This window comes from Perca flavescens, chromosome 10 (genome assembly GCF_004354835.1).
Source record: "Perca flavescens isolate YP-PL-M2 chromosome 10, PFLA_1.0, whole genome shotgun sequence".
Lineage (NCBI taxonomy): Eukaryota > Metazoa > Chordata > Actinopteri > Perciformes > Percidae > Perca > Perca flavescens.
Genome location: NC_041340.1, coordinates 29,537,847 through 29,546,844, shown reverse-complemented (window position 1 = coordinate 29,546,844; position 8,998 = coordinate 29,537,847). Strand labels below are relative to the sequence as shown.

Genomic DNA, 8,998 nt, shown 5'->3' with positions numbered 1-8,998 from the left:
AGAGTGAGTGAGACAGAGAGTGAGTGTTTGTGTGAGTGAGTGTGAGACAGAGAGTGAGTGAATGAGTGAGTGAGAGAGCCAGTGTGTGTGAGATAGCCTGAGTGTGCAAGGTGGTGGCAAAATAAGAGAACATATACAGTCACATATGTCAACTATAGAGGCAATAAAAACAGCATATTTTGAGAGACAGAGCAAAACAACTCTCAGGACTTCTAGTCCACCTTAGCATTGACAGCTAATATTTGCATAACTGTGTGCAACATGATAATTTAACAAGACTATTTGAGGTAGTACAACCAAAAGGCAATAATTTTCTCCTTTTCATCCCACAAACAACTGACCTTACAAGTTTTTAAAAGACACACTTAAAAAAAGGAACAGTAACTCCATGACAACTATGTAGCCAAGATAACGGGTGGCACTTTTGAGTAATATAAAAACAGCTATGACTGTCTAGTCCATCTGTCCATCAGCCGCACAGAGACCGGAGTCCATTAACTTGAAGAGCAAAGGTCTCCACCAATGTTCATTATCACCTTTTGTATTACCTCGAACATGTACTTGAGCCCTTTTGGGTAATGGATGTTGAAGACGTAGAGCAGACCCATCAGCAGGGCGAATGCGTTGGGCACATCCTTCAGGTCCCGAAGAACGATATGCTTCTCCAGAATCAGTGCAATATCAATCATCTCCTTGGGGACAGGGCGTTGAGGATCCTCCTCTGTAAGCACCAAGATTCCTACGTTCATTCCTTTCACTGCCTCACTCTCTTTGTTTGGCTAATGACACAACAAAGTAATAAGAATAGATTGCAAATCAGCATTATTTCCTCAACACATGAAAATTCAAGATGCATAGCAAACTTGGGTATGAAAATGTCTGATGCAAACTAATGTAAACCTATGTAAATGGAAGAAATTCAAATACATTACAATGTCAAATTAATTGAGCAAGGAATCCTGTCACTGCAACTTTGAACAATTCACTTGTTCTCCATTTAAGCAGATGTCTTTCCACGTCTAGATTTTTATAACAAGGCATATTTTCTAGATATCCTATAACTACAGGATCATGACTTCATTTGGATCAAAAAGATTGAGATTAGCAAGTGATATGGATTCCAGAGTGGCATTGATTCCTCACATACCTTACAAATCTTGAAGAATTGGGAGGGATCCTCTTTCTGAAATGGGCCAGGCCAAGGAGAACAACTGCTCTCTCTTTTTAGTTCTGGACAACAGAAGAGGGATACAGACCAGAAAGGACATCAGTGCTTCATAAATAATAAAAAAAAATGTACACAACTTTGTATATGCAGGGAAAGGGGCAAGTAGTTCCATTGAATCCATGCTGAACTTTGTAATGCCTTATTACTTTGCGTTGATTTGTTGAGGAAAAACTACAAAACTTACAGTTCCACTGCATCAGTCATGACACTGAATTAATCTTTGGTCAGTTGATTCTGAAGAAAGAAATAGAAACAAAAATACTGCATTAGCGTGGCTTAAAATACAAACAAATAGCATAGGTGTGTTGTCAGACAAGCTTGTTATTTCATGAAATGTAATGCAATTTAAGGACTATGCCCTATGTTGGAAGGCTATTTTATACCAATCAAAAATAATGCATTGGTCAGCCCTTTCCCTAGTGTACTAAGGCCTACATCTATCCAAAGAAAACAAAGCAAGTCAGTCTGATAACCCTCACTTCATTGCGCGCGCACACACACACACACACACACACACACACACACACACACACACACACACACACACACACACACGGTAGGTGAGTAATGAATATTTCAGTTCAGATTGAGAACTATAAATAGTTCACTTCTTCAATATTATTATTATTGATAATATTCACGTTTACGTTTCACTTCATTTAGTTATTAAAATGACGGTTGGGGAAGAGGATATGAGAGACTATAAATCTTTAGCCAAAATAATCACAAACTCACTACGTGAATTTATATTACATTCTAAGTATTACTTAGGTAGCTCCCTCCGCCGTCCCGCTGTCTCTCCTACCTACCCGGCCCCCGCACCCCCTCCCCTTCTAGCTACCTGCCTGATCAGTGCTGCTGCAGATGAGGAGAAAGCAGAGGGGGGGGGCTGGTCCTCAGTCACAGACTGTTTTGGCGGACACAACAGAGAAATACCTTGCCTGCTTGCCGGACAATACTGGCGTCTTTTCAACAGAAAGTCGCCAGATTTGTGGCTAGTCGCTTTCGTGAAAAACGGGGGTTTGAAAAGTCGCTAAATCTAGAGCAAAAGTGGGCGCACAATTCATGATAAAAAAAATAGTATATTGCTTGTTTAAACTAGTTAACGTGTTTCAACGTCATAGCTCATTTGCCACATCTGACCATATGCAAAAGATACGTTATCAGAACATGTTCGGACAAGCGTGCCTAAATTAAACCACCTCAGCCTGCATATTTAGCCATGACAGAAATTCAAAAGAAAACAACATGTCCCATGCATGCCTTCATCCATAGATATACAGCCTTCATCGAACAAACCAGCTAGCTAGTCAACATAAGGGCTAACTAACATTCAGAGGAGTAGTTCGTTACTTGCATAACTTAGTTGAAGGCAAGTTCAGAATTTCTCCACATAATCATTACATAGCTAGCTAGCTACTACTAGCTAATTAATGAGCAATGTTTGTTCTTTTCCCGTAATTCTCTCTCTCTCTCACTCACACACACACACACACCTAACATATCACTTAGCTAGCTACGTTTTTGAAACTAAGGGCTTGCACGTTATACTGTAGGTTTGAATGGTCAGTTCACAGTATTTCGTTAAAAACTTTAGCTTAGTAAAAACAAAACTCAAACTATACTGAAATATTAGACCATAGAAAAAGTTAAAAGTTTACTTACGCCAACGGTCAGCTCGCTTCTCGCGCTCGGTCCTTCAATGGAGGAGACGTTGACTAACGTGGTCTGCTGCTCTGCGCATGTGCAAAATGACGTAGCGTGGTGAACCCTGGGTGAACTTCAACTTACATTTGAGAAGACAAGCATGACTCAGTTGTGTCAACTGTGCATTAGAATTTCTGAGCAAAACACAGATATGTGTGTTCTCTTAACAAAAGTATTGAAAAGTTTTGAGTTGAAAGTTGACTTGACCCCAAAACAGAAGTTGAGACAACAAAAAGGGGAAATAATTTTTTACAGTAAGGATCTCAAAAGCCAATAGTGTCCATTCCACCAGTGGAAAGCAGAGCAGTAAAAGTGTAAGCACAGCCAAAATAGTGAAAATACATCAGCAGGAGATGGAGGAGGGCCCTACATATGGCACTGGCATGGATATGTAGACTGTAAACTAACTTGGGAGAACCAGGCTGTGTAATGGTTGTTTTCTGTCACTTTGAAGTTTGTGATGTAATGGTCTTCAGTTGAAGGCCATGTTGATGTGTATTTTGGATGTTATGATCAGTGATGGATGAAGCAATAATGAGTTTTGGATGTTAAACAGTGTGATACATGGATTTTACTTGGACCTGAAGGGATATGTGTCTGTAATTCATGGCTTTCATTAGAAATTAGAGGAATTTTGCTATAAAAATCTTTAAAGCCCGTTTTCTCAAAATGACTTTTCTCTCATACTCCAAGAACGAAATCTCCACTTCAGTAGCACCTTTATACACCAAACGTCCCAGTCTTGTACCTAGTTATATTATGAAGACAATTACAGAGGGATTTGTAAATATATTATTCCTAGCCTGATTTATAACATTGTATTCCGAAAAACATGGCGAAAATCGTTTTTTTAAGGCTATTGACAGTATATTCTGATTTACAGGATAACAAAAGTAGATATCCATAAATCCCTCTGTAATTTTTTCCCCATCTAATATGTGAACACAATGAAAAAATTATTTTGAACGTGGCTTTATCCAATACTCAGATTTCGTTTTCAAAATATATGCAAATGAGCGCATAAGTCATTAGATAATACATAATTTGCATATTTAAACATTAAATTACAGAAAACTTGTAATACATTTCTTTCTCATCTTAATCTAAGTAATCAACAGAGTTTCATGGTGATATCTGCTAGTTAAAAAAAATTCCCTATTCACCTATAGTGTCTCGCCTTAAAAATGACACATATAATGCTTAATTCCACCTTAGAAGTTGTACATTTGCATGTATATACATAAAAAAGGCAGTGAGCCTCCACTATATCCTTGCTCTGACACTTGACTATCGATCTAGAAACTTAATTTCCTCATCTTTGATTGCCTACTTACAAAAAAACTAGGGGAAAATGGTCCAACGACTGAACTGAACTGAAGATAGGCAATTTGGCGGCCATTTTGATATGCAAATTAGAAGGTCAAAAACTCAAAATTTTGCTTGGGTACCATTTTTTTTGGACTCAGCACCCTTGAAATATGTAAAGTAGGCCGGTTCCCGACTTGTACCCATAAATGCTCCTCACTTCTTATAGAAGGCCTTTTTTCTGAAATCCGTCTAGACTAGATTATGAAATCGATCATTGACCTTCGGCCTAGGGTGCTCTGGTACCAAGTACACTTATGAGCATCCCTATGTTCGAACATGGTGTTCGTTATAGACAATCCATGACTGGCACAGAAGTCCAACAACTCCTCTGGTTTAGATCAGGGAGGCCGTTCCTCCCAATCACGCCTCTCCAGGTGTCTCCATCATTGCCTGTGTGCGTTGAAGTCCCCCGGCAAAACAATGGAGTCCCCCACTGGCGCCCCATGCAGGACTCCCCTCAAGGTCTCCAAGAAGGCCGAATACTCCGAACTCCTGTTTGGTGCATATGCACAAACAACAGTCAAAGTTTTCCCTCCCACAACCCGCAGGCGTAGGGAGGCAACCCTCTCGTCCCACCGGGTAAACTCCAACATAGCGGGCGCCAGCCGGGGCTTGTGAGTATCCCCACACCCGCCCGCGCCTCACCCCTGGGCAACTCCGGAGAAGAAAAGAGTCCAACCCCTATCCAGGAGTACGGTTCCAGAACCGAGACTGTGCGTAGAGGTAAGCCCCACCAGATCTAACCGGTAGCGCTCCACCTCCCGCACCAGTTCCGGCTCCTTCCCCCACAGAGAGGTGACGTTCCACGTCCCCAGAGCCAGCGTCTGCTGCCCGGGTCTGGTCCGTCGAGGCCCCTGACCTTCACTTACACCCATGTGGCAGCGCACCCAACCCCAGCGGTTCCTCCCACAGGTGGTGGGCCCATGGGCTGGAGAGATGGGAGCCATGTAGCTTGTTCGGGCTGTGCCCGGCCGGGCTCCGTGGCAAACCCGGCCACCAGGTGCTCGCCGATGAGCCCGCCGTCTGGGCCTGGCTCCGTGGCAAACCCAGCCACCAGGCGCTCGCCGACGAGCCCGCCGTCTGGGCCCCGGGCTTCCTCCGGGCAGGGTCACTCCATCTCTACCTTGTTTTTCCATAGGGTTTTTGAACCATTCTTTGTCTGGCCCCTCACCTGAGACCACTTTGCCTTGGGAGACCCTACCAGGAGCACAAAGCTCCAGACAACACAGCCCTCAAGTTCACAGAGACACACAAACCTCTCCACCACGATAAGGTGATGGTTCACGGAGAAGAAATAGGAACATGTTATTTTATATTTATTTTGTCACTTATTCGGAGCAGTAGGATTGCTGGAACCATTCACCTGCATGTTCTGTGCTGGCCTGATGCCGCTGGAGCCGTCAGACAGCATTACAGCACGCACAGAGATGAGAATGGTATGTATCGACTCGTCTAACTCTGGGGGTTACGGTGAATAAGCTAAATTCCCAATAAGTCGGCATGTTCCTTTAAACAAAGAAAGGCCTGCATGTAGCTGTAGCATTCTGGAATGTCGCACCTATATGAGAACTCCACGAGGAAAGGGGGTTTCAAACTGCGGGATGTCTAAACTGTGAATTCCTATTGGTCAACAGTCACTGGACACAACAGGGGTCCGACCAGCTGACCAAAGGAACAAAAGCCTCAATCACCACCGAATCTTTGCTTTCCACCTCAACTCCGGTTGAAGACAGGTTAGCACGACAAGCTTGTGCTAAATTGATCCATTTTCCAGACAAAAAGCAGATTTATTGGATCTTGAAACACACACCTCATGTGTTCAAAACTGCAAGAGAGGACACCGTTCTCTAGAAGAAAATCAGACAACAGCGACACCGTTTTCGTAAACTTCGTTCTATTTTTCCGTGGCAACCTATGGACTGATGGACGACAACATACAGTAAGGCTAGTGTTCTGGGCAGAGATAGAACATAGTATGTTTATTAATGTCCATCCATCCATCCATCCATCTTCGTCCGCTTATCCAGTATCGGGTCGCGGGGGGAGCAGCTCCAGCAGGGGACCCCAAACTTCCCTTTCCCGAGCAACATTAACCAGCTCCGACTGGGGGATCCCGAGTCGTTCCCAGGCCCGGTTGGAGATATAATCCCTCCACCTGGGTCTTCCCCGAGGCCTCCTCCCAGCTGGACGTGCCTGGAACACCTCCCTAGGGAGGCGCCAAGGGGGCATCCTTACCAGATGCCCGAACCACCTCAACTGGCTCCTTTCGACGCGAAGGAGCAGCGGCTCTACTCCGAGCTCCTCGCGGATGACTGAGCTTCTCACCCTATCTCTAAGGGAGACGCCAGCCACCCTCCTGAGGAAACCCATTTCGGACGCTTGTACCCTGGATCTCGTTCTTTCGGTCATGATTGTTTATTAATGTGTAAAGGCTAATGTTGCCATTGTTTATCATTAATGTGTTCGGTTAATAATGTGCTACTGGTGCACATCTGATTATTAATCTGGGATCAGGACCACGTGTCCCATTATTTTCTGGGAATGTACTCTGATCACGGTGCATTTGTTTGATATATGTTGTGTTTGACTAATGTAGCCTGGTTCAAAACTGTAAATGCCACATTTATTTTCTCCCGCTGGGAAGAAGTTAGCTACTGTACTGAATGAGAGGGTGAGCACTGTCAGAACCCACAGAGATCAAGATTTCCAAGTGTTTTCTTTCTTTCAATTGTCTTTTCCCTTCATTTCTCTCTGTCACCTCCCCCTCCTCCATGCACACTCTCTCTTACACACACACACACACGCACACACACACACACACACACACACACACACACACAGATCACATGCTGGTTTGTTTTTGCTTTGTTTTGTTGTAGTTTAAAAACAGGTATATGGGTTTTAATTGATCGGATTATTGAGTGGCCATTGATAATTTTGAAGTAAAATAATGATTATAATAATATAATAAATTTCACTATATTTTAAATAGAAGTTGTTTGTGATTGTTTTGTGTATTTTGTCGTAATAATTGCTGGTTGAAACAGGTAGTGCTCAAATTCATGATTCCTTTTGTTCCTTTAGAATATACCAGATAAATTAATGAAATTAATCCAGATCAGTATTTTTAAAGGGAACACCACCGAAATGTTTCACAGTTTGATTATTGGTCCCTGATTTCCAGGGTGGTGCCCCGTTTTGATTGTTTGTCATTTTGAGTTATGAATACACATATTCATAACTTTATTAATATTGATAAAACATCTTTGATAATTTACCAATAATTTAATCTGTGCCCTACGAATTCCCAACATAATCCTTACCTAGCTACTGCACATGTGCGACTCCTAAGATGTAACAGAAGTGCGATGCCTTACTCTGTAGCTAAAACAGAGAGCTCAACACACAGGGTTGAAAAGAGTAGTACAACAAATATATGGTGTTTCCTGAAAATGAAACCACATAAACCTATTCTGGTACAACCTCTAAATACAATTATGAACCTGAAAATACCTGAGAAAATTCAAAGTGCAAAATGTCAATATATAAGCAAAAATGTGCATAATATGAGCACTTTAAATACCTGAGAAAATACAAAATTCAAAGCGCAAAATGTCAATATATGAACAACAATGTTCATAATATGAGCACTTAAATACCTGAGAAAATACAAAATTCAAAGTGCAAAATATCACTATATGAGCAAAGATTTGCGTAATATGAGCACTTTAAATACCTGAGAAAATACAAAATTCAAAGTGCAAAATGTCAATATATGAACAGTTGTGGAACAGTCTAGTAAATTATACTAGTGATTCACTTTTTGTGTGTGTGTGTGTGTGTGTGTTGCACAGGGTTGATGATTTGATGGACATGATCATGGAAAAAGTCTTTGTCGACCCATCATCGTATGATCTGAAATAGTGGCATTGGCTGACAATATTTAGTATATTATGTTGTATGAACAGTGAATGTAAGTAGGTTATTACAGATAAAACACTGCATGAAAAGTGGGATTTCCGTCCCCGTAAACGCCCGGAAATCCTACAAATTTTCGGCAGTTATCGACAATTTACAGGCTGTGAACGTCACATTCATCCGTGCCACATATTGTCGGAAACAAACCATGACGTATATAGAGAGCTCCCGCGGAGGTGTTAATGGATCTAATTAGCATATGAATAGCAGCGACATCGCGCCTGGCCAGAGAACGTCTGACCTGGCTGGAATTTCCTCACTCATTATTGGATGTAACCACTACTTTTAAACAAGGAAAATCTCTCGTGATTGGTTGACAGGTCTGTCATTGATTAGGCTATTGGTCACCCTGGGCCATTATTATTATAATTATAATAATAATAATGAAATTATATATATATATATATATATATATATATATATATATATATATATTTATGTATTATATATTTATTTCATATATGCTATGTTGTATATTCATGTCATTGTTATCCTAAGGAAAATGATTTGCCAGGAACGTGCTGTTTATTCAAAGATAGAGCTTTATTGACACAAAACACAAACGCAAACAGAAAAAAACTATGTACAAAGCATCAGAGACACACAGCACACACAACAAATATGCCACGCTCAGAAGAAGCAGCATTCTGTCTGAATTCGGTCCATTTTGCAGACGTCTGTGGTGCGTTGTCCTGTATGTCTATGGTGGCGCACTTC

General features: G+C 41.7%; 1 long non-coding RNA gene across 1 annotated transcript; it reads right to left on the bottom strand.

Moving 5' to 3' along the window:
* Window positions 1-569: 569 nt before the first annotated feature.
* Window positions 570-1,186, bottom strand: LOC114562708 (uncharacterized). The gene is made up of 2 exons (XR_003693539.1): window positions 1,148-1,186; window positions 570-721 (listed from the first exon to the last, which is right to left on the bottom strand). It is a non-coding gene; the product is annotated as an uncharacterized LOC114562708 (long non-coding RNA).
* Between the last annotated feature and the right edge of the window lie 7,812 nt (window positions 1,187-8,998).